The sequence below is a fragment of the Culex pipiens genome, chromosome 2 (genome assembly GCF_016801865.2).
Source record: "Culex pipiens pallens isolate TS chromosome 2, TS_CPP_V2, whole genome shotgun sequence".
NCBI classification, from domain to species: domain Eukaryota; kingdom Metazoa; phylum Arthropoda; class Insecta; order Diptera; family Culicidae; genus Culex; species Culex pipiens.
In genome coordinates this window covers 107,949,519-107,974,942 of record NC_068938.1, presented here as the reverse complement: position 1 = coordinate 107,974,942, position 25,424 = coordinate 107,949,519, and the positions used below count along the sequence as shown (strand labels likewise).

The window sequence follows — 25,424 nt, the reverse complement described above, 5'->3', positions numbered from 1 at the left end:
GCGGCGCCGACTAGTCCAAAATGTTGGGGGGCACGGTTGAATCCCAATATTTCCGGGTAGGGGTTTGAGTTTAAATGTATATCACGATTTGTTCGTTGTGTACGTTCATGCAAAAAAAAAAAAAAAAACAAGAGAAATAAATTATATTTGGAATTGGAGACATTTTTGTATGTTTGGCAGGTTGATGACTGGAATTCCGTCTAATTTTCAAAATTCTAACTATTTTAACAAATTGTTTTGCAGAAGTTTTAATAGAAACATGCTTGATCACTTCCTATTAAGCTATTTATTACTTGATAATGTCAAGTTGATATTGATTGGAAACGCTTTTTCAAAACTGCAATCTAACATTAGATGCCCGATGGAAATATTCCTATATCGGTAAATGTGAGTGCGCAATTTGCTAAACGGACGCCAAACCGAAATAAAGGAAGCGAAAATGAAAAACAAAAAAATCATAAATAAACTTCAACTATAGTATACAATGAGTTTTTTGGGCATTTTTTTTATTTCATTTGAATAGCTTTTTTAAAGAATGATTAATATAATATAATCAGTTATCCATAAAATGATAACTTTTTCTTTCGAGCTGCAGCATGATTTTTTCGATAAATAAAACTTTGCTGAATTTTGATTTCTTCTGAATAATACGCAGTTCAGAGTTTTTTTTTGTTTTGGTTTATTTGTTTAATAAGTTTTTTTATAATTTTGATTGAAAAAAAATTGACAAGGAAAAAATGAGATATTAATATCTGTGCAAGTTATCTTGAATAATAATAAAAAGAAAATGGAGAACAGTTTGTGAATGTTTAGAACATTTATTTGATTTCATCATCATTTCCATTAAGATGAACTGATTCCTGAAAAATGCTAATTTTATGCAAAATTTCTCAAAAATTGCATTTATTTCAAATTACTAAATCGTTTATCATTATTATCAAGTACTCTTAAATGCAAAAATAAAATCTTTCTTAAAAGGAGAATGGGCAAATTTGTATGGGAGCTGGTCCAAGGATGTACACGAACGGGACCAACTTTTTTCGAAAGATCTCGCCGAGACATGAAAAAAAGTCTTCCGGACCAACTCTCTAAACCCCGGGGTTCAAAAGTTACATGTTGTTGAAGTTTGAGCATTTTGGGTAAAAATGTACAAAAAATCGTATTTTTGCTAATTCTAAAATCCTTTATAAAACCTCCATTTGATTATGGATTTTGCTCATCTTGACTTCATTCGACGCGTATCAGCAAAAACTATGAGTTCTAATATGTCTTAGCATGATTGAAACATGATTTCTCTTGTTTTTATACGTTTGAACCGTTTGTACAAGAGGCATCCCATAGAAAAAAGTCGAAACTTCAAGGTATTGAAACCAGATCCGACCCAGACTGCTTCAGTGAGTATGGAAGGCTTCAGTGCAATGTTGAAACAACTTTTTGGGATGGTCTGAGTCATCCGAGAACTCCTTGGAGTTAAGACCGGCGAGTCTACCGCTGTAACAAGTAAGATTTCGGCGGTTTTGACCACTGATCATACCCGCATGGCTACAGTGAGTATGGTAGACTACTATGCTGATATGTTGGAGTGTCCTGGGTTCTTCTAGGACTCCCTGGAGTTAAGATCTGTGGGTCTACTACCGTAACAAGCAAAATGTCGACCGGTTTTGACAACGGAACATACACGCATAGCTTCAGTGAGTGTGGTAGACAACTTTGCTAATATGTTAGGATGTCCTGGGTCATCCAAGGACTCCCTGGAGTTATGATCTGTGGAGCTACAGCCTTAACAAGCAAGAGGTCGACGGTTTTTGACCCTGGAACATACCCGCATAGCTTCAGTCAGTATGGTAGACTGCTTTCTTAATGTGTTAAGATGTCTTTGGTCATCCTAGGACTCCCTGGAGTTAAGATATTTGGGTCACTGTAACAAGAAAAAGGTCGACGATTTTTAAACGCGCATCATAACCGCAAAGATTCAGTGAGTATGGTAGACTGTATTGCTGTTATGTTGGGATGTTCTGGACCATTCCAGTGAGTCCTTGTAACAGCCGTAGACCTACAGATCATAACTCCAGGGAGTCCTAGGATGACCAAAGACATCCCAACACATTAACAAAGCAGTCTATCATACTGACTGAAGCTATGCGGGTATGTTCCGGGGTCAAAAACCGTCGACCTCTTGCTTGTTAAGGCTGTAGCTCCACAGATCATAACTCCAGGGAGTCCTAGAAGAACCCAGGACACTCCAACACATCAGCATAGTAGTCTACCATACTCACTGAAGCCATGCGGGTATGATCAGTGGTCAAAAACCGCCGACATCTTACTTGTTACGGCGGTAGACTCGCCGGTATTAACTCCAAGGAGTTCTCGGATGACTCAGACCATCCCAAAAAGTTGTTTCAACATTGCACTGAAGCCTTTCATACTCACTGAAGCAGTTTGGGTCGGATCCGTTTTCAAAACCTTGAAGTTTCGACTTGTTTCTATGGGATGCCTCTTGCACAAACGGTTCAAACGGATAAAAACAAGTGAAATCATGTTTCAATCATGCTAAGATATATCAGAATTCATAGTTTTTGCTGATACGCGTTGAATGAAGTCAAGAAAATCGAAATCCACAATGAAACAGAGATTTTATAAATGATTTTAGAAATAGCAAAAATACGATTTTTTGTATATTTTTACTCAAAATGCTCAAACTTCAACAGCATGTAACTTTTGAACCCCGGGGTTTAGAGAGTTGGTCCAGAAGACTTTTTTTCATGTCTCGGCGAGATCTTTCGAAAAAAGTTGGTCCCGTTCGTGTACATCCTTGGACCAAATTCGCCCATTCTCCTTTAATGAGGCTGATACAAATATTTTTGAATGTTATCGAATTCCCCTCCCCCCCCACATTCCTCCACCAAATTAGCCCGAAAAATCCAATAATTTCAATGGGAAATCAAGTGCATTCAGCTGAAATCAATTTAAAATTCATTCCCCTGCGTTCAGACAAACTTTTGGCATGATTGGGCTTATTAAAAAAATATTTATAATTTAAAAAATCCATGTTTTTTTTCGATCAAATTTTTGTACTTGCCAAATATAAGTTTTTTAAAAACTAATGATTGCAAAACAACAGAACTAGTGTAAAATCCATTTTATTAAAATTTGTATATTTTTTTATGTAAATACAAAAACTACAAAAACTACAAAAAATGCAAAAAATGCAAAAAATACAAAACATACAAAAATTACAAAACTACAAAAATACAAGAAAAACAATAAAAAAATCTTATTATTTTCTATTTTGAAAACAATTGCATGCTTAATTGAAAAAAAGCTTCAACTTCAAACTTCCTTTATCCTGAGCAAAAATCTCGCGTTTAATAACTGAACCCACCTTAATTTGCGTTCCTTGGGGCTGCAGCCTGACAGAAGCTTTTCCCTGGAGCAGCTTCAACAAGTCACCCCCTCATTATGCTACACTGTATTGTATTGTGTTCGCGACGCCATTGTTTCATGGGCTAATGTTTGGACTACGGTGAAGCTTTTGAATGCCATTATAATACGTGCCATTTAGCTTTTGTGGAATAATACAGGCTCGGCGCGGTATCGAGCAAGTGTTTGCACATTGTGTGCATACAGAAATGGAGCCTGCCATTATTTCCAGCAGCAAATTGTGTGGCGTCATTTCCGACGGATTTAACACGTTTTATTGATGGCTTCGCCAAGTCGTAGTACCTGTAGCGTGCAGTTTGTAGCGAAAGTCATTTGTTTGAAATCAATGGGGCAGGAAAACTTGTTGAAACGGTGCTTGGAGAAAATTTATAAAGTCATTAAATATTTAATAGTCCTTTCCTTCATTTTCAGCACGAATGGCATGTTAAACGAAAAATGTTTCTTCAATTGCGATAAGCAACATTGTAGATTCCGTAAATCACTATAGTTATCGGAAAGGTCGTCCTTATATTACGTCATTTTATATGTTACATTTCAATCGATTTAAAATTTTAGTTAGATTTCTTGACACATGCAACATTTTAAAATTCGTTTCGTCTTCTGTGGAAGCCCCCAATCGCGTGCTTTGCCTAAGTGACCATTGAAACAGTACAAGAAAAACATTCCTCCACTCCTCCTCACCTGGCAACCCTTCGCGGACCGGCGAGCTTTCGTGTTTCAAGGAGGTAAACTTATGAGTGTGTGTGTGCGGTAAAAGTAATGGAAATGAACATAACAACTAGACGTTTAGCCACTTCCGTCCCCTCTCTTGCTCACCTCAACCCAGCCCCGGTCACGTGGCCATTTTTATTTCCAACATTTTTTTTCTCTGTACTCAGAGACGCACCGAAGTACACTGGATGGATGAGTGGAATACTTTTTTTTTAGCTGTAGTCCCTCCGTTGTTTCCGTTGAGCGTTTTCCGGTTCGTTATCTGTGGCTGGTCACTGGCCACCACTACTTCATGCTGTGGTAACCTACTTCCGTTTACACGAGTGGATAAAAACAAGTCATCCTTTGAATTATATTACAATTTCAATATATTAACGTGAGTTGATGCCACCAACCTCATATTATTAAAAAAAAAATAAAATATTGTAACAACTGATATTTTCATATCCCTATTTAATTTTTTTATTTTTCCTCAAAAGATACTAAATAAATTCAATTTGAAATAATATCAATCACTCATGGATGAATATTTAAATCGTCGAGAAATAAAAATTCGATATATTTGATACACACTAGCGACATTCCGAGAGCATAACAAAGGGACAAATTGATTGATATGCAGTGTTGAAATGGATATGATGTTGCCCTCTCACTCACACAAAAACCGGTGTCGGTTTGTCGATGACAAAGAGCTTGAAGTGTAGTACTTTTGTTTTTTTATTCAACTTTGTTTAAAAGATCAAATAATTGACTCGGTTTTTATTTATTCAAAACAACTCAAATGAGTAACATGAGGCAAAATTTAAATTTCGAGGCCCTTTGGCAAATTAAGATATTATTTTCAACATCAGAAGCGGCAGATCCTTGCGTCACTTTGGAATTCAATTTTCAATGATTTTTTTCTATTTTTTGCAACAATATTTTATTTTGTTCTACTTATTTGGTTGGTTGGATATTTCCAATCAATTGTATAACATAACTAACTAAGTTTATATGTTTTTTTTATTAAATACAAATAAATATGAGGTAAAATTTATAACAAGTTGAATTTTTTCCTAAATTTCTTATAAACTAGTTTTGTCGGATGAGTTTTCAAAAAGCCGTAAGAGCCACCGTGACCTCTGACACTAATTTTCGTTTTTCTCCAAAATGAAACAAAATTTCATTTATTTTTAGTTTGAGGCACTTGAAGGACGTGTAGATGAACAATCTCAAGCATTTTTGATATTGGTTTTTCGTAAGTAGGTCGAATACCGAAGCAAAAAGGACTTTGTTTACCAATGGCTCTTACGGCTTTTTGAAAACTAATCCGAGTTTTGTTTATAAAAAAAATATTGATTAAAATTGCATTTTAAACTAAATTCGAAGCACGAATCAAAAGTTTGGACATCTTATATTGAATGTGTTTTACTGAAAATGACTATAAAATTAGATATTTTTTTCGAATTTTGTTTCTAGAACACATCAAATGTATTATCAAAAAATAATAAAAAATCTACTTTTATCAAAAAGATTACAAAACTTCACGTATGTTTGATTTTTTGACATTGAAAACTGAGTGCGATTGACGCTATCGTTTTGTCAAGGTATGATGGTTTTGGACTCCATGAACATGCTCCAATTGACAGAATTGAATTTTATTAAATTCCTTGCCAATAAATAAAATTGTGAATTGTGCACATGGTTGCTTAAAAGATTTCAAAGCATTTATATCCAAATTTGCAATTATATTTATTGGCAGGGAATTCACAAAAACTCAATTCTGTCGATTAGTCCAAGAATCCCAAATCTATCATACCTTGACAAAACTGAAGTGTTTACTGACATCAACTTAACATATGTCGAGAATTACAAGAAGTGTTTTAGGTTTTATTGAATATCTCAGGATTTAAATAAAATTTTAGGGATCTGAGATGGTCTAATGGTGACGCATTTAAATTTGCACAAAATGGCGTTCATAACTTAATTAAGCTCAAAATACACGTGCGTCAAGAGTTCTATCATGACGAAATACTCTTTTTATCAACAGTTAACGGCATTAACATATTTTTCTCAGAAACGCAAGTTCCTCCTCTCGGAGAGTAGCGTAACTAGATAAACATTTTTTTCGAAACCATTTCAAGTTGTTCGTCAACATCATGGTGTCTTGGCGCTTTTTCATTTCACAGTGGTTAAAATAGTGTAAGCAATTGACTGCAACTCACCCTGAATTGTTGAGATGATGAAACTGACTTCTTAAAAAGTTTTAAATTCATAAAAAAGCGCTTACAATTTGCCAAGTATAAAATAAAACTGAAAACAAAAGTTCAATTTATTTGTTCCAGTTTGTCATTTTTTATTTGATTTTGTACAATATGGTGCTTAAGATTAAGTTTGATCCATGGTTCGACCAATAATCGTCCTTCGACAAGAGAGCACGAAAGTTTTTCCCCGTCTATCAAACCGAACAAGTCTGTCGCAAGTTTCAAATTTCCAAAGTTGACTTCACCAAATTCCATCCCTAATTGCTTTCTCCAAGCGCTGTTGGTGGTCCCACAGTGATGACAACCACACATTTTTGTGAATAATTCGGCGATGACAACCACACATTTTTGTGAAAAAATCGGGGAATTCCAGGGCAGAAAAGTTCAATTTGCAGCGGATTTTTTTGTTTTTATTTTACAAGGGACTATTGAAATATGTACTAAAACATGTAAGTCGTACTTGGAACTGTTCACAGTACTTACAAAATATTTTGAACGATTGACTTTCTACAACATGACTAAATTGGGCTTGTAATACTACCTTTTTTTGAGCAGTCCCAAATTCAGTCATCCTTTGATTAGATTTGAAACAGTGACAAGCTTCCCGACTGAAGAAAGGTTTAAAAGAAGGGTCAACAAGCATAAAAAGACCTTTCGACACTGCTGTAATTCAACAGCCCCACGCCAGTTCAACCTTATCATCTGCGTTGGTCGTCATCACGGAAATCGGAAAGGGTCGTTCGATTGGACTTCCCACCCGGTACCAAAAAAAAAAAAAAGAGGCCGTAATAGGTTGGATCAAGTATGGAAATCGAATCCTGCAAGAACAAAAAGCGAACGAACCCAAAACACATAAAAATCTACACGCCCAAGGCTGGAGGGCGTGGCGCCAAATTTAAATAAAGCTATTTGGCCTATTAAGGGGAATTTAATCTGATTTCGTATCGCTTTGGGGAGCTGAAAGGTGCCGGGCGATTGAAACAAAGCGTTTTTTTTTTGGGTGGACGATAGATGAATCATATAAATTGGCATCTTATTAGGTGAGCTTGTTTTCAGCAGAGCAACTGGTGACAGATAATTTGCTTTCTCGAAAATTCTTAATTGAGTTTGAAATTTTTGAGCATCGAAGAATTGCAAAATGCTGTAAGTAGGGTTGTGAAAATTAAAATGCCTTAATAACTTTGAAGCAATACCTCAAAATTGCTTTGTTCTACCCCTGCCTGTATTAATTGAGCCATAATTGGTCGACCATCCTGCGTGAAAACCCACAAAGACCTCCTCCGCAGCCATGCTCACCACCCTTTCAGCCCTGGAAATTGCCACTCCATTACGAAAATTAAGACCAAATGTCAGCCGTTGTCCTTTCCATTCAAATCTCAACCATTGTCACTGTGCGCCGTGTTGTTCTGCCGTGGACGGTTGATGGTTAGATGGGCCTGGAACGTGGACCAGAAACAATTTGCCTGTCTTGCAGACGACGACGACAACTAGTCGAAAGTCCACTTCACTTTTGGTCTACCAGTCCGGGAGGTTGACTTTCACCGTTGATTGCGTCGCTAAATTGTTAGTGGAGGTCGTCGGGTTCCCAAGGTCTTGAAGGAAAAGGTTGGAAAAACTTGAAATTTAATTTTCAAATCCAAACTACTGTTTGCTTGGAAAACTCCTGCCTGCCTTTTTCTTTAGAATCCTTGGTCTTCATTGCCAAATTTGTTCCACGAGATTTGTGTCCTGCCCATAGTAGGCCACGGCACCGGAAAGCCAACATCATTGAAGCATGCTAGGACAAGCAACCACCGGAATTTGCTGACAGCTTCTCGGTATGAGCGCGATGTCGTCGATCCAGATCTGAAGGACACAGAGACAACGGACAACGGCTGCGTCCTCAATGGCTGCCTCCGTCAGAAAAGGTTAGAGGGAGGCTATTACAAGATTGAAAAGCATCCCGACGTTATTGTCTTTCCACTTCTCGGAATCGCGCTGATGGAAGAGAGATTCCCTTTGGGTTGAAAAAAGGGATAAAAAAACGCTTGTTTTCAAACCAGCCACCATCATCGTTCGGGGAGATGCTTCCTCTTTTTTTCTATCTGGTACAGCAACATCAAAAAGGTACAAACTGCTACCGTAATAACATTGTACCTACCACCACCCACCACCGCCAGCGTCATGTAATGTACGTGAACACCATGCCGCGGTGCCAGTTTCATTGGATTGTTGACTAACTCGACTCAACTCCATGTAGGTTATGTCATGGACGCGTGATGTAATAGCAAAAATCCTGGGATGTGAGGAGAGTCTTTTATGTGGGTCATTAAATTACATTTTGTTACAATCTATCTGACAACATGAACTTTTAACCGAAATCTAATTTTATTTTTATGTTTTCAATGCTTTTTTAATCACAAAAAGCTGCCCAACTAGCCTTTGATGCTAGGGTATTTTAACCATTAGTGGACCCCCTAGTAGAGCCGAAGCACCTTTTTCACAAATTTTCAATATTTTAAACACTCTTTCATAACCTTTTGTACAAAACTATTAAATCTGAAGTCTTTTGAACAATTTTGACTATTTGTTTCATCAGTTACTTGTTTTTGAGCAGAAAAATAGTCATTTGAAAAAAAAAAATTTGCCTGTTATGGACCCCTTTTTCCTATAGTGGACCCGGGTCCATAATCCGATTGTGGACCCGGGTCCACTATAGGCAAACTGTTATTTTTATATCAAATTTAACCGATATTTGATGTTTTGATGCTTGGTGTAGGTCTAATGATAGATATACTGAATAAAAGATGGATTTTGCTCACTTTTCATCATAAACAAATATGTTTTGTTAACAAATTTGGCTTTAAACAACAAAAAAACCTTACAGATATTTAAACACATTTATTTCCGAAAAAGATCAGAGATAAAGATTCAAAAACCACTGCAAACATAAAAATAATAAAAAAAGTAATCTTGATGCAAATTTTTCCATATTAATTACATTAATGGTTGACCGAAACTAAACATTAGATTTGTTTACAGTTGCTGATAAAACCACGCATGTTTATTTAAAAAAATGTTTTTTTATTGATTTATTATTTTAAAATATCATTTCAAACTGCAATTATGATGCTTCAGTTAAGTACAATTAACTATAGTTTTGATTAATTATAAATTCTTACGGCTTCAGATTTTTTGGTACTTTTAACATGAAAACAGCTAGATTTATACTCATAATTGAAAAAATATGCGTTTAGGTTGATAAAAACAAGCATTTATTGTATGTTTCAGAGAAACTTTTGCTTGGATACACAGTTTTATTAACAGGGGTCCATTTTTGGAAAAGTTTGGATTTTAGTTGTCCTATATTCTGCCCCTGATCGCATAAATGTCCCATATGCATTTTCATCTATTTCGAGTTACTGATGCAGTTGGGTTCAAAATTGTGTGCTCTTTCAAAAGAGCCTATAACGTCCAATACTTTGTTCCAGAAATCAGGAGGAAATCCCGTTTTTTTGCGAAAACTTAACACGTAGCCTTATGTATGGGACAAACTTCAAATGCGTTTTTCTCAGCTAGCTGTTTTTGCATATGGGACATTTATGCGAACATGGGCAGTATTGGACCCCCCTAATTTTTGCTCGAAAATGGCAGTTCTTCGCTATATTTTAGTAAAGATCCTTTAACTTACATTATTTCGACTTGCTGAAGTTAAATAATCAGTCAAAAATGATTGGATGGTTAATTCAATCATAAAATATAAATGCAGTTTTGTTGTGAAAATGCTAGTGGCCATGGCTGATTTCAGATGTCGAACTCAAAACACTTCTTCTGGTGAAAAGGACAATTCAATGTCAGTCAACATTGTTTTAAATGATGCTGAACATGCCAAATAAAAGATTTGTAGACAACAACACGCTTGAAATTGTGATTTTATTGAATTTTTCATCAAAAACCCTTCAGAGGGTCCACTATAGGAAAGGGGTCCACTAATGGATAACGTACCCTATGTTAAAATGGAAAAACGGCTAATTTTCTAAAAAAAACATTTCTAAAAATCTTTTCACGGGCTATCCTACATGGATCGTGAGATAGTTTATGTGATGAACATTAGAACAATACTATTGATTTGAAACATTATACAGTTGTGACAAAAATAATTTGGGAATTGTTTCACCTCTCAAGCATTCGGATGCTTAGGACCGAGTGGGAAAATGCAGTATTGACTATCATGGGTTGTCGTGTGAAAGTTGTCGTTTTTGAAATCCCATAATTGCGAAAGCAGAATTATATTCAAAACACAGCCATTTCAGTCCAAAACAAGATTTTTTCAGGCTCATTACTACTCAAAATGAAACCCTGTAGACAATTTTTCCCCGGCTCATATAAGCCATTTTTGGGTATATGGAATAAGATTTGAGAAGGGCGTAAGTAAAAAAATCTATTAAATTGAATATTGCTGTACCTCCAAGCCGTTGCATTCAATCAAAGAGTGGTTGAAGAAAAACTTGTAGGAAATTTGGCGGTCATTCTCTAAAATATAGTAACGAAAGAAAAAACCACGCTATTTTTATTATATTTCTCTACGTTTAGGATTACTAGTAAATTTTGAAGGTGAGCCGAGTGATTCCAATTAAAGGTATCCTAAGTTTTCCAATTTCGTTATTTTTCATCTGAAAGCCACAACATTACCTTTGATCACATTACAATCGGTCGTATTGGATTGTCGATATCAGTCCATTTATATTGCATGCCAAGCTAGTTATTATTTTCAGTGTAAAAAACTAGATGACAAACTCTGTTAAGCAAATGATCTGATCTCAACATCCTAATACGTGATTGGAAAATGGTTAGCGCCGATGACTCAGCGGATATTTTATGTGAAAACAGGTAAGCTTTGGGATAAAAAAAAGGAAAATCATGTCTTACATTTGAAAATGTTCTCAACCAGTTTTGCCTTCCTCTCTGAGGTAAGGCTATAATCCTGCTCTAAAAATGAACTTTTCACAGAAAGCTCGTAGACCCACCTTCATGTATACCTATCGACTCAGAATCGAAAACTGAACAAATGTCTGTGTGTATGTGTGTGTGACCAAAATTCTCATCGAGTTTTCTCAGCACTGGCTGAACCGATTTTGGTCAAACCAGTTGCATTCAATTTGGTTTAAGGTCCCATACGTACCTATTGATTTTTATAAAGTTTCGTTATGTAATTCAAAAGTTATGTATAAAAATGTGTTTTTGTATTTATCCGGATGTTGGATAAGTGACTGGAAATCGATTCAAATATCGTCATGTTATACATCGTTTGTTAGGTAATCGCAAGACCTTTTCAACGAGTCCAAAACATTGAAGATCTGGCAACCCTGTGTCGAGTTATGACCACTTAAGTGATATTTATGTACTTTTTTGAGGCCGGATCTCACTTAAATGTATTAAAACTATATCCGGATCCATCACCCACCCAACCGTTGGTTAGGTAATCATAAAACCTTTCCAACGAGTCCAAAATATTGTAGATCTGGCAACCCTGTCTCGAGTTATGACCATTTAAGTGATATTTGTGTACTTTTATTTGGCGGATTTTAAGAAAAACTAGATAAAATTTGTGTCTTAACCCATCGAAACACCAATAGTTGATAAAGAGTGAGGAAGGCACCAACCACTTATATGGATTAAGTTAGTTTTTATATTTTTCTTTAACCGCAGATATTTCTTAAGGACAATGATCATTTTGAGGACTTTGCTATAAAATTGTCTGAAATAACGATTGACGGTATCACTTAAAAAAAAACATTTAGACCACTTTTTAAAAATATTGTAAACTGGGGCGAATGGAGACTTCATTCTAAATAGGGACTGTAGATTTTAGAACACCAAAATGCATGAAATTTAGAAAATTATGCATTTTTTATTGTTTTGTGTCTGTTCTATCCAAAACCAATCAACAATATACAAAGATTTTACAGTTAAACCCAGTATCGCCACAGATGATGATCCTGAAAAATGTACTTTTTCAGCTGAGTTGCTGCAACCTGTACTTAAGTGAGGCTATCTTAATAAAATTGCTGAACAAAAAAAATCGAGGGACCTCCTCCAAATATTACTTTAAACTAGAATGTAAAAAAACATTTGAATAGCTTGTATAATTTTTCATTTAGAACAAGCCTTACCCGACAAACTTCGTTCTGCCTTTTTTTCGTTTGTTGACGTTTTTAACTTGTTTGCTTATTCAACCTCCTGTGATCAAAATTTGTTTTTTTACGTAACTTTTCCCATACAATTTGCCGATGCTCCGGAATCGGTTCCAGAGTGGCCAAAGCTATAACATTTTGGCGTAAGAACCTTCCTTGGACTTTTACGAACCCAACGCAACAAAGAGCAGCTCGATCCGACGTTCCGTGTTCAACTGATTCGCGTCCGAACAAAACCGTCGAAATTTTGTATATATATAGAAGATATATTATTGCGGGCGTTAATAATTAGAGTTCAAGCGCGGTGATACGACCGCAAGATAATGGTCGCAAGACAGCCGCATGACAACCGCAGAACAAATTTCTGGCAGTTGTCAAAGGTTGCCTTGAGTTTTCAGCTGACTTTTTGGAAAATATTCAAAACAAACCAAGTTGACAGCCAAATCAATGCAGAATTTCAGTTCAACTTGCTGATTTTTACACTGCGGTAGTTAGGCGGCAATAATCTCCTGTCAATCACAGCGATGGAGAAACGTGATTTTATCTCGCAATTGGGTACTAAAGCCCTATGTCAATTTTTAGGTACAACGGTAAAAAACACGATTAAAAACAATTTCTGATCACTTTTTTTCATTTTAAAGCCAAATTTTTTTTTGGGAAGACAACATTTTTTCGATGGATCAACTATGGTCCCCTTGGAACGAGCTGTCAAGTAGGAGCTTTTCTGTCAAGAAGGACCGCGAGGTTAATTTTTCAAAATTGATTAAAAAATCCATTTTAAACTCTTTGTGGTCGTACAAAGGGTCATTGTACTCAGAAAAATAAGCTTTATCGCTGTAAACAATAATATCAGCAATCTAAGCTTCATTTTAGGACCCAATAAGCAATATATCTATCTATATATATAAAAAATTTCGACGGTTTTGTTCGAACGCGAATCAGTTCAATACGGAGCGTCGGATCGAGGTGCGTTTTGTTGCGTTGTGTTCGTATAAGCCCAAGGAAGGTTTTTACGCCAAAAAGTTACAACTTTGGCCACTCTGGAACCGATTCCGGAAAATCTGCAGATTGTATGGGAAAAGTTATGTAAAATCAAATTTTGATCACAGGAGGCTGAATAAGCAAAAAAGTTAAAAACGTCAACAAACGACAAAAGGCAGAACGAAGTTTGTCGGGTAAGGCTTGTATATGTATACACCATATTCTTGATTTACACAACGAAATGGGGGTGTTTAATTCGAGAATCGTTTAAAAAAAGAATGTCCATGACTTAAATTGAGAATATGACTTAAATTAAGAATCTTTGGGATTTGTAATTTGTCGGAGAATTTTCATCATGTATCAATTGTATTTGGTTTAGTTATGTTATTAAAACATTTTAGCATGGTTTTGGAACACCTGGGATGTTCTAGTCCATCCGAAACTTCCGGAAATTTTGTGCAGCAGGCTAACCGAAGAAACAAGTTGAAACTTCAAAATTTTGACAACGGATCCTACCCAGACTGCTTCAGTGAGTGCGGTAGGCTACAGTGCATTGTTGTAACGACTTATTGGGATGATCTGGGACATCCAAGGACTCCCTGGAGTTAAGATCTGTGGGTCTACCGCCGTAACAAGCAAGAGGTCGACGGATTTTGACCCCGGAACATATCCGCATAGCTTCAGTGAGTATGGTAGACTACTTTGCTGATGTGTTAGGATGTCCTGGGTCATCCAAGGACTCCCTGGAGTTAAGATCTGTGGGTCTACCACCGTAACAAGCAGGAGGTTGACGGATTTTGACCCCGGAATATACCCGCATAGCTTCAGTGAGCATTGTAGACTACTTTGCTGATCTGCTGGGCTATCTTGAGTTATCCAAGGACTCCCTGGAGTTAAGATCTGTGGGTCTACCGCCGTAACAAGCAAGAGGTCGACAGATTTTGACCTCGGAACATATCCGCATAGCTTCAGTGAGTATGGTAGACTACTTTGCTGATGTGTTGGGATGTCCTGGGTCATCCAAGGAGTCCCTGGAGTTAAGATCTGTGGGTCTACCACCGTAACAAGCCAGAGGTCGACGGAGTTTGACCCCGGAATATACCCGCATAGCTTCAGTGAGTATGGTAGACTACTTTACTGATGTTCTAAGATGTTCTAGGTCGTCCAAGGACTCCCTGGTGTTAAGATCTGAGGGTCTACCACCGTAACAAGCAAGAGGTTGACGGTTTTTGACCTCGGGACATATCCGCATGGCTTCAGTGAGTATGGTAGACTACTTTGCTGATGTGTTGGGATGTCCTGGGTCATCCAAGGACTCCCTGGAGTTAAGATCTGTGGGTCTACCACCGTAACAAGCCAGAGGTCGACGGAGTTTGACCCCGGAATATACCCGCATAGCTTCAGAGAGTATGGCAGACTACTTTGTTGATGTGTTAGGCTGACTTGGGTGATCCAAGGACTCCCTGGAGTTAAGATCTGGTTGTCTATCATAAATCCAGGGAGTCCTTGGATGACCCAGAACATCTCAACACATCAGCAAATTAGTCTATCATAATCACTGAAGCTATGCGAGTGAGTCCCGGGGTCAAAACCCATCGACCTCTGGCTCATTACGGCGGTAGACCCTCAGATCTTAACTCCAGGGAGTCCTTGGATGACTCAAGTCAGCCCGACACATCAGCAAAGTAGTCTGCCATACTCTCTGAAGCTATACGTGTATATTCCGGGGTCAAAATCCGTCGACCTCTTGCTAGTTACGGTGGTAGACCCACAGATCTTAACTCCAGGGAGTCCTTGGATGACACAGGACATCCCAACACAACAGCAAAGTAGTCTACCGTACTCACTGAAGCCATGCGGATATGTTCCGAGGTCAAAAACCGTCAACCTCTTGCTTGTTACGGCGGTAGACCCTCAGATCTTAACATCAGGGAGTCCTTGGATGACCTAGAACATCCTAGAACATCAGTAAAGTAGTATATAATGCTCACTGAAGCTATGCGGGTATATTTCGGGGTCAAACTCCGTCGACCTCTTGCTTGTTACGGCGGTAGACCCTCAGATCTTAACATCAGGGAGTCCTTGGATGACCTAGAACATCCTAGAACATCAGTAAAGTAGTCTACCATACTCACTGAAGCCATGCGGATATGTCCCGAGGTCAAAAACCGTCAACCTCTTGCTTGTTACGGTGGTAGACCCTCAGATCTTAACACCAGGGAGTCCTTGGACGACCTAGAACATCTTAGAACATCAGTAAAGTAGTCTACCATACTCACTGAAGCTATGCGGGTATATTCCGGGGTCAAACTCCGTCGACCTCTGGCTTGTTACGGTGGTAGACCCACAGATCTTAACTCCAGGGACTCCTTGGATGACCCAGGACATCCCAATAAGTTGTTGCAACAATGTACTGTAGCCTACAACCAGGGTTGCCAGGTTGCCAGATAAATCTGGGAATGCCAGATTTTTCAAGTGTCAGCCAGAATAAAGATTCATCCTTCTCTGTGCCAGATATTGACAGATTTTGCCAGATTTTTCACTTTATGGTCATTTTGAACAACTTTTTGATTAAAATGAACGAATTTAATTGAAAATCGAAATATTTAGAATGTGTTTTTATGAAAGAAAATGGCAATTCATCAATTATTTAGCCATAAAATCAATTATTTGGCCATAAAATCAGTCAAACCATCTAAATTCTACAAACTTTTCAATTAATCCATAAATTCCTTCCCCTTCGCCATTCAAAATTGTTAGATTTTTGTCTGCCAGATTTTTCCAGATTTTTTAGCGATACTTTGCCAGATTTTTAAAATTTTGACCTGGTAACCCTGCCTACAACACTCACTGGTGTAGTCTGGGTAGGATCCCTTGTCAAAATTTTGAAGTTTCAACTAGTTTCTTTGGTAAACCATTTGCACAAAATTCCCGGAAGTTTCGGATGGACTAGAACATCCCAGGTGTTCCAAAACCATGCTAAAATGTTTTAATAACATAACTAAACCAAATACAATTGATACATGATGAAAATTCTCCGACAAATTACGAAATCCCAAAGATTCTTAATTTAAGTCATATTCTCAATTTAAGTCATGGACATTCTCATTTTAAGCCATGACTTAAAAAAAGTTGCGTAAATCGAGAATCGTTTAAAAAAAGGTGACTTAAAAAAAGAATATGGTGTAGATTATTTTAAGAAAGTCTGTCAAATTTTTCCCAAGTTTGTCACTTTTTAATACAATACGTCCCGGGAATACCATTTCTGGGTTAATTTGTAAATATCTCGGGAATTACCGAAATTCTAGTGAAGGTATACATTTTCTTAACTTTTTGGGCCACATGTTTTAAAAATCATCAGAAGAAATGATAACATGAATGAACTTATTTTGACTCAACTCAAATCAATCTACTGTTCTTATTGAAATAACCAGCTCTTCTTCTGAAAATTTGAACTCAGTGTTTATTTTAAATAATCTTGATGTAAGAAGCATTTAAAACTGGAAATAGCAGATGCATATGTGACAGGCTACAAAATAATGATTTTATGGAAAAAACTTAAAAATGGTTTAAGTTTCGGAAAAAAAATGAAGCACTGGTGCTACCATGGGAATAAGAAAGTAAAATTAAAAAATGAAATGGAATCCTGCTTACTTTATGGTGTTTATTTATCGTTTAGTTTGAAACAGCTTTTTGTGCTCATGAAACAATTTTTACCCAAGTCCTTTTTTTCATTCATTCATTAATTAAGCAAAAAACAATGTAACAAAAACCATAACATAAATGAAACCATGAAACATTCATTTAAAAACTACTTCGAAATATATGAGAGGTGCCCAAAGAATGCAAACATTTCTGTCCAGTAAAATGTTGTTGCAACAACTCAGAACAAGGATCAGAACAATTTCCAATAAATATAAAAATTTCCCGGGAATTCCTGGGGTTTCCCAGGAAATTCGATTGATAATTCACGCATACTGGGTTTTTGTTAACCCGGGAATTTGGTTGCCCTTAATGTGACGGCTTTGAGATACTTTGAGATCAAGCTAAGAAATAACTGAATGTGAACTGAATCAAAAGAAAATCAATATGAAAAAGAAACTGACCTAGTGCATTGCAATGTATGAAGTTAAAAAATCGATGCCCAGACAACTGTCCCTCTATGCTTTTTTTCAATTTCCTTGGGATAAATACTTACACAAATATTGATTGCCACCCATGACGGCGCTTTTTTCCAAGCGGCAATATGTTTTAGTCTCGAGTGAAAGAAGAAAGACATCATCATTGAGGATGAGTAAACAGTACAAGGAGACGACCCGCAAGTAGACCGGGATATCTCGTGGGCGCTAATAAAATGGTCATCTTTATCGAAAAAAGAAAAAAAAACTTGATGTCACGAACCAGTGGAACCCATCGTGTCGGTTGTCATTAGTTATTTGGACTTGTTCCGTCGTTGCGTGTTTAGGCACGCGATTAGAATATCTTCTTGTCACGGCAAGTGATTAAAAATTGATACAATGGCCTCACGGGAGTGAAATTGATAACCACGGTTGTTTTTTTTTTTCAACTTGCAGGAAGACGCATTCTAATTTAAGAAATTTAATTAGCGTTTTCTTCCTTCGTCACGCCCTCGGAAAATTTCGGCCCACATGGGGCCACGTGTCACGTCCTTTACGGAAAACTATCCTTTCAGTGTGTTACTCGGCATTGTCACCATTGCTTTACGTTAGCTGAACACGAAACGTGTTATAATTAGTTTTATCTCAACTATTATAAATCATTGATAAAGCTTGCGAAATGTTTAACTTTTTTGATAGTTTCCTGATTTTAGACTCAAAGCTTGAATCAGATAGTGACGATCTAGAAAACTTGTTAAACTGTAAATGTTCGTATGAGGTTTTCCATTTCTGTTTCAATTTCCTGCATTCAAGAGCCCGGTCAGAAATCCTGTCAGTCATCCGAACACGTGTCAAGTTACTCATGAATCCATACGTTGAATCTTTTGTTCTACCAAACCCATTTAAACTGACTTGTACCCCCTTCATCAGAGCTCACATGTTATTGATCCACTCAATCAGCTATCCCTCTCCAACCCCATCAACGTGCTCGTTATAAAGTGCACTCAATTCTTCTCGAGCTTCTACAACAACAACATCACATCGAAGGTTGATCGATTGTTATTTCGACATCAGGTGCTCGTTACTGCTGTTCGGTGGACCCCATATGTTTGTTCAGGGGTGAGAATTACTCTGGCAAAAAAAGGGACAAAGTCATGTGCAGAAATAACAACCCACCCTTTGTTGTTGCAGCCATTTTGAACCGTTTTACTTCCTAGTTTAGTCCAAGGAATTATGGCACAATGCTTTTCCAATGTAGGTACTCTAGTTATCGTGTTCGAGTGACATAGTTTTTCTCGAATGCTTTACTGGTACTGTTAAATACTATGTGTCTAGTTTTGTAATGAAATTTGATGTTTTGCCACCCTCACCACTAACCCTAGACAATAATAAGTGTACTTACCCTAGTTATCTAAATCACCTGTAACACACACACACACAAATTACATGCAAACACACAAAAACACAACATACCTACTTGTAAACCCTACACTGAAAACCCAACCATGGTAGTGTCTACCATATTGTAGGGTTAAATTGAGAACACGCACCGACGTATTTTTGCTAAAAACATTCTGTGCTCGGATTGACTGATATGCGCAGTCAATTTTACTATGTCGTGAGCGGCATGGTAATTTTAACCCGCCAATATGGAGAGAATGATCATCATTTCGTAATTGCTACCATGCATTTTTTTGGAAGCATGGTACATTTTACCATATTTGCGTTTACTTTTACTGAAAAGCCACGTTTAATTTAATAAGCAGCATTTTTAGCAAATGTTCTTAAAATTACCATGGTCGGGCTTTGAGTGTACACCAACATGTAAATACCTACAGACAAAACGACACAAATTGTACAGACATACACAAACCCCAAAAACAGCACCACTGCTACGCGAGATCTGTCATCTCGGCGCAGCATAACAGATGTAAACAATAGCATAACGAGCAATAAAACTTAAGTCTAAAAGCAACCATCGCGGAGTGCGGTTCGCTCAACAAACACAAAACGCGAGTATTAACTAACTAGTCCGAATACTTACCTAATGTCGCGCGAGAGTGATTAGTGGGAGATTTTAGCATGCAAGGATAGTGGATTCGGGCAAGGAAAAGGAGTGGAAGGAACATGCAGCAGGATTGAGGAAGATTCATGCAGGAGAAGGAAGAGATTCTGGGAAGTGAAGTTCTGGGGACACAGGCCGTCGGTGATCCGGGACGGCCGAAACTTGTGTCCAGTGCGTGGACATAATTGGGTCCTTCGAACCGGATCGAAGAGACAACCAGTGCCGGTGTGGAACCAAGTCCGCCGGAGTGTGAAAACCCCGTCGTCGCACGGGTAAACAAGTGTCCCCGAAGAACAAGTGCCCCAGAACAAAATGGCCAAAAGTGCGCGGAACGAGCGTCCCCAGTGACCATGTTGTGCCAAGGAAAATGGTGGAAATCGGGAAAAGATTTCTCCGCCATTGGCAACAAAAGTGCATCGCATGTGAATGTGTGGTGACGACGACAAACACTCGTTCGGTTTGTTTTGGTTGTACACACAAGAAGCACCCACGGTGGGTCAAATCGAAGATTTATGTGAAAAATAAAAGTGCTAAAAAGTTTTTGCAAAATATTTTGCTGAATTTCCGGAAGCAATTCCCGGAAGTTAATTGTGCGTGTGTGACCAGAAGTGACGTCACGAAGGCAAAATGGCCGAAAAATTGGTGCAGCAGAAGTCGATCTAGCTCGACTCTCTGGTCATACTGGAGCGTTCTGCAGTTTGCGGACCGGAAGTGATCCTGACGGAGCAACTGGAAGTGTGGGAGAAGCAGCTGGACGAGGTGTACAACCGGTACTTCGACATCGTGGCCAGGCTTGAGGTCCGGCGCGAGATCCAGTCTTCACTCTTTAGAAGAGTCGCCAGTCGAGTGGACTCCTGGCCCATGCTCGGGGGAATCGAGCGCGTTCCTGGAGCATCTGTAAAGAGGAACAAGGCCTCGCCGTGTGGGTTCGTGGAATCCCGCGGCTGGGACTTGATTACAGGCAAGTACCCATTGTGTTCCTTCTTTACCAGACCCTCAGTCGCCCATTCTTTCCAGCAACAACCACACCAGCCGAAGAATGCCGCCCAACAATCCACCAGAGCGCCAGAACCGTCGATCCAACCAAGCAGTTGTACGAGGAGCATCTGTAGCCAGCAAAAAGCCTCGTCACGTGGGTCTGTGAGACAAACTGGACCCCGTGACTGAGACATAACCCAAGTTAAGTACTCGCTTACCGTACCAGCAGCCCCTGCGCTCACCTCTTCTCGTTACAGCTTGCCGCCACTAGGATTTCTGCCGCCGGCTCGTCGTCGGCCACTGGAAGCTGTAGCGGGAAAACAGCGAAGAAGATGCTTCAACCTGACTACCACAAGTGATCGTCATTTACTTGACCAACTCATGTCTCGTCCATAAGTGTTTATTCGCGGTTGCGCCTGTGAAAACCCTAATTTCATTGGCGGCCGGAATGTTAAATACTATGTGTCTAGTTTTGTAATGAAATTTGATGTTTTGCCACCCTCACAACTAACCCTTTTTTTTTTTTTTTGTTTCAATAGGACGAAAAATCTGTCTGCAGACATCGTGTGAGGTTGGAGTTGAGTCCGACTCACTAAAAAACGCCACTTTATCACGGTAGGCCTTCAAGCCTCCCCGGAACTGTCTTTCGACATTACTTCAGGGAGGGGCAGCGCTAAATAAGCGCACTCGTGACAGAACGGTTGGGCCCGTAGCCCTTTGTTCCGGGACACCCGCTGGTACGTACGTTTGTACGTGCGCGTGCCTTCTTTATGAGATGGAGTTGAATCCTTCTCATCCCGTACCCTCTCGAACGGAACTACTGGGTAAAGACCCTTCGTTCCGGGACGCACGCTGGTCCGTACGCCACTTCCTCTGTAATTTGAGCATAATCTGAGTTATGGCTCTGGAAGCTGCACCCCACGCTTCCTCACTAAGACACATTCTGTCTATCAAGTTGTCTGGCGTTGTGTCCATCCCACAACCCAGCAACAAGATCTCCCGACTCCTCTGGAACCGTGGGCAGTCAAATACCACGTGTTCCACCGTTTCAACGGTACCCGTACAGTTCGGACAGTTGGGTGAGGTTGCATGTCCGAATCTGTGTAGGTACTGTCTGAAACACCCGTGCCCCGATAGGACTTGGGTCAGGTAGAAATTGATTTCTCCATGCGTCCTATTTACCCACCTCGCCAAGTTGGGTATCATGCGATATGTCCATCGCCCTTTGGTCGATGTAAACAATAGCATAACGAGCAATAAAACTTAAGTCTAAAAGCAACCATCGCGGAGTGCGGTTCGCTCAACAAACACAAAACGCGAGTATTAACTAACTAGTCCGAATACTAACCTAATGTCGCGCGAGAGTGATTAGTGGGAGATTTTAGCATGCAAGGATAGTGGATTCGGACAAGGAAAAGGAGTGGAAGGAACATGCAGCAGGATTGAGGAAGATTCATGCAGGAGAAGGAAGAGATTCTGGGAAGTGAAGTTCTGGGGACACAGGCCGTCGGTGATCCGGGACGGCCGAAACTTGTGTCCAGTGCGTGGACAGGTACTTTTCACGCAATTTGAGCATTTAAAGAAAAAGGAGAAAATTGCACTAGATTGTGTGCAGAAGAAATGTGTAATGTTACTTTTTTATACGTGTATTTCCACTTATGTCTCACAAGCAAAAGGTTTAGGGATCAAATCAAGGTCCCCCTTAGAATCAACCGAGAATCCTTGCTTCTATGTTTAAACAGCGTCAGATAAGCGTGAGGACTAACACCTCCAAATAAATTTATTTTCACCTTTCAGTAGCAATAAACTTGTCCATTGTTTCACAAACAACATCTTTAACCACAATTTAAAATGTTTTCCGTAAACATGACACACATTTAATCCACCTCCTCCAAAGTGACACAAATATCTTTGTGATCTTGTGTTGCGTAAGTGTGCGTTCGTTCGTGAGTTGAAAGCAGCAGCAGTTCCCATTCACGTGGGTGAAGCTTTCCCGAGTGATTCTTCCGGTCGCTGCTGGTTACGACCGACGACACACTTTTTCCCCGGACCAAGTTATTCCTGTCTGCTACGTTGCTTGCTTGTTTTATAAGGGTTGAGTGAGCACACTGTACCAAGTGAAACTTTCACCAGGGATAGAACCGCACCCAAAGTCTGGCCACCCAAACCACCTGCAGCATCAACGCCATCATCATCATCACCCTCTCACAACCTCGCTTCGCATCCGGTGATTTCCATGCGAATAAAAACTTTTTTTTTTCTCCTCCACCATTTTATCAAATGAGCAAAACCAACCGAGCGCACCACGCTGACCTTGTTTGAAAAGCTTTCAAATTTTCAAACGTGGATGATTCGTGATTGTTTTTGAGTGGAAACAATTGAAACTGTGTAACCATTTGTGGTGAAAGAAAATGATCTCTTGAAAGCTGACAAAATACTGCAGAAATTTTCTATGAAGCTTGTAACGAAGTTGACTTTATAGCTGTCGGCCAACATTGCTACAACCAGAACTGGGCATACGAGAGGATAAAGAGCACGGTTCGGTAGTAAAATGGTACTGTGTGCGGACGGAGAGGATAAATCCCAAAATTACCGAGAGTACTTTCCTCATGGGTTCATCTTCAAAAAAAGTTCATCTATCAAAAAAAAAAAAGTACCGGCACCAAGACTCGAACCCAAGACCTTCGGCATATTGAACCGTGCCTTTGCCGTATGGGCCACCATGGTTCGGTGACTAAGTGGCGGTCATTTGTTTATATAAGCCACTCAATGGACGAACTGTTTCAATGAACGAATGAACACGCGAGAGGTCTTTACTCTCGCAAAATAGTACTTTCCTCACGTTTCTTTTCGGGAGGACTATCCCCTCGGTCTTTAACTTTGAGTGTAGTACCACCCACTAGTGTCTTCCTTTTATCCACAAGGAATATGCCGCCCTGGGCTCCTAAGTGTTAAATGTATGGCACGGAGCGACGGCACCGAATACCCATATTTACACAAAGAATTTTAGAGCACCCGGCGTGGGATTCGAACCGGCGACCTCTGGATTGTGAGTCCAGAGGTATGAAGCTTGTAATTCCAGCCAATACTTTAATCCTGTAATGCCCAATTTTTTCCCGTGTTCAGGATGTTATTTTGAGCAACCTTTGATTTACGAAAAACTTTACTTTTCTTGTTTTATGTTTTTCTTGATCAATTTTTAGTATTTCTATTTGCATTTATCTTGTTTAGTTTATGTTTGTTTCTGATAGTATTTGGCTAAATCTAGCACCTCAAATCATAACCTTATGCCTTTTCAGTTTTTTCGTATTTTTGCAACAATTTTTTTTTAATTTTTTGATTGTTTGCCACTTTTTGTAGTATAAATGATACCAATATCACTTAAATGATAGAAAAATGGATGGAGTCATAGTCTGGACCACTACAAAAATTACTGCACACTTATTTTCTCATAAAACATAGAAAATGTTAGTGGAAAACACAGCCAAAGTTGACCCCAGAAAAAATAACATTTTTGGAAACATTGGAGCAATTCTCCACCAATCCCGGAAATGGATTTTACTTATATTTTTTTATTTGGCTCAAACTTTGTGGGGGCCTTCACCAAAGAAGCCATTTTGTGTCATTGGTTCACCCAAACAGAAAAAAATGATGGTAATATTCATCAGGAAATGATGCCAGATTTTGTGTCAGAAAAGTGTAATATTGCATCAGGAATTGGTTAATTTTCATCGAATATTGGTGAATTTTCATCAGGTTCACATTTTTTATATAATATTACTCAAAAAGAGGAAATATTCAACCTACCAAATTTTCAACCTTTAATTCAGCTTTTTTCTGTGCATCCAAATCTCCATACAATTTGGCAGCTGTTCATACAAAAATGGTACGTAAATATTCGAAAATCTGAACCTTGGACGCAATTTTTTTATTGATTTGGTGTTTTCGGAAAAGATTGATGGGTACTGTTAAAAAAAGGTAAACGGAAAAAAATTGGTGATTTTTAAATTAAATTTTCAATTCACAAAAAAACAATTTCCCAAAATTAAAATTATAAAATTTTTGAAGCTAATTTCTATGTTTAAGGGTACAAAACCCCGCATCTTATTAGCCATTCATTTTTAATGTAAAATTGAATTTGCAATCGAAAAGTACTTTACAAATTTTTGATTATGTGCACCGTTTCCAAAATGTAGCCATTCAAAGTTAAATTTTGTCCGAATAATTCCGGTTTTTGGATTTGAGGAGCGGCCGTGGCTGACTGGTTACGGTGTTCGCTTTATAAGCGAATGGTTCTGGGTTCGTTGCCCATCTGCTCCCAACGAGAAAGTTAAGAACACATTAATTTGAAATGATGAATGTGAACGAAAAATCAAAGTCGCTCGAGGCGGGGTTCGATCCTCCGTCCTTTGGATTGGTAAGCAAAAATGCTAACCACTAGGCCATGACGGCTTGGCGAGCGTGGACTGGAATTAGGAATACTGTTACAGAGAGCGAGTTGTGGCGCTATAACCACGGCAAATAGTATCCAGGGCATTCGTGGAAATACAATGTCCCATCCCAGGGGGTCCTGGAGTACCAAACCTTCTTAGCATGGTGCTCCCAACGAATACAACCAAAATCTCGGAGCGTATGGTGGTGTGTCCCCACGCTTCTTCCTCCCCTGTCGATTCAGAATTGTGTTGTTGTTCGAACACTCAGTGCTCAAACTCAA

At 38.7% G+C, this 25,424-nt stretch overlaps 1 protein-coding gene across 1 annotated transcript in view; it reads right to left on the bottom strand.

Annotated features, from left to right (window-relative positions):
• The window catches only part of LOC128092807 (probable G-protein coupled receptor CG31760), a 315,033-nt gene that overhangs the window by 275,553 nt on the left and 14,056 nt on the right, over positions 1-25,424 (bottom strand). The gene's annotated exons all lie outside the window — the stretch shown is intronic.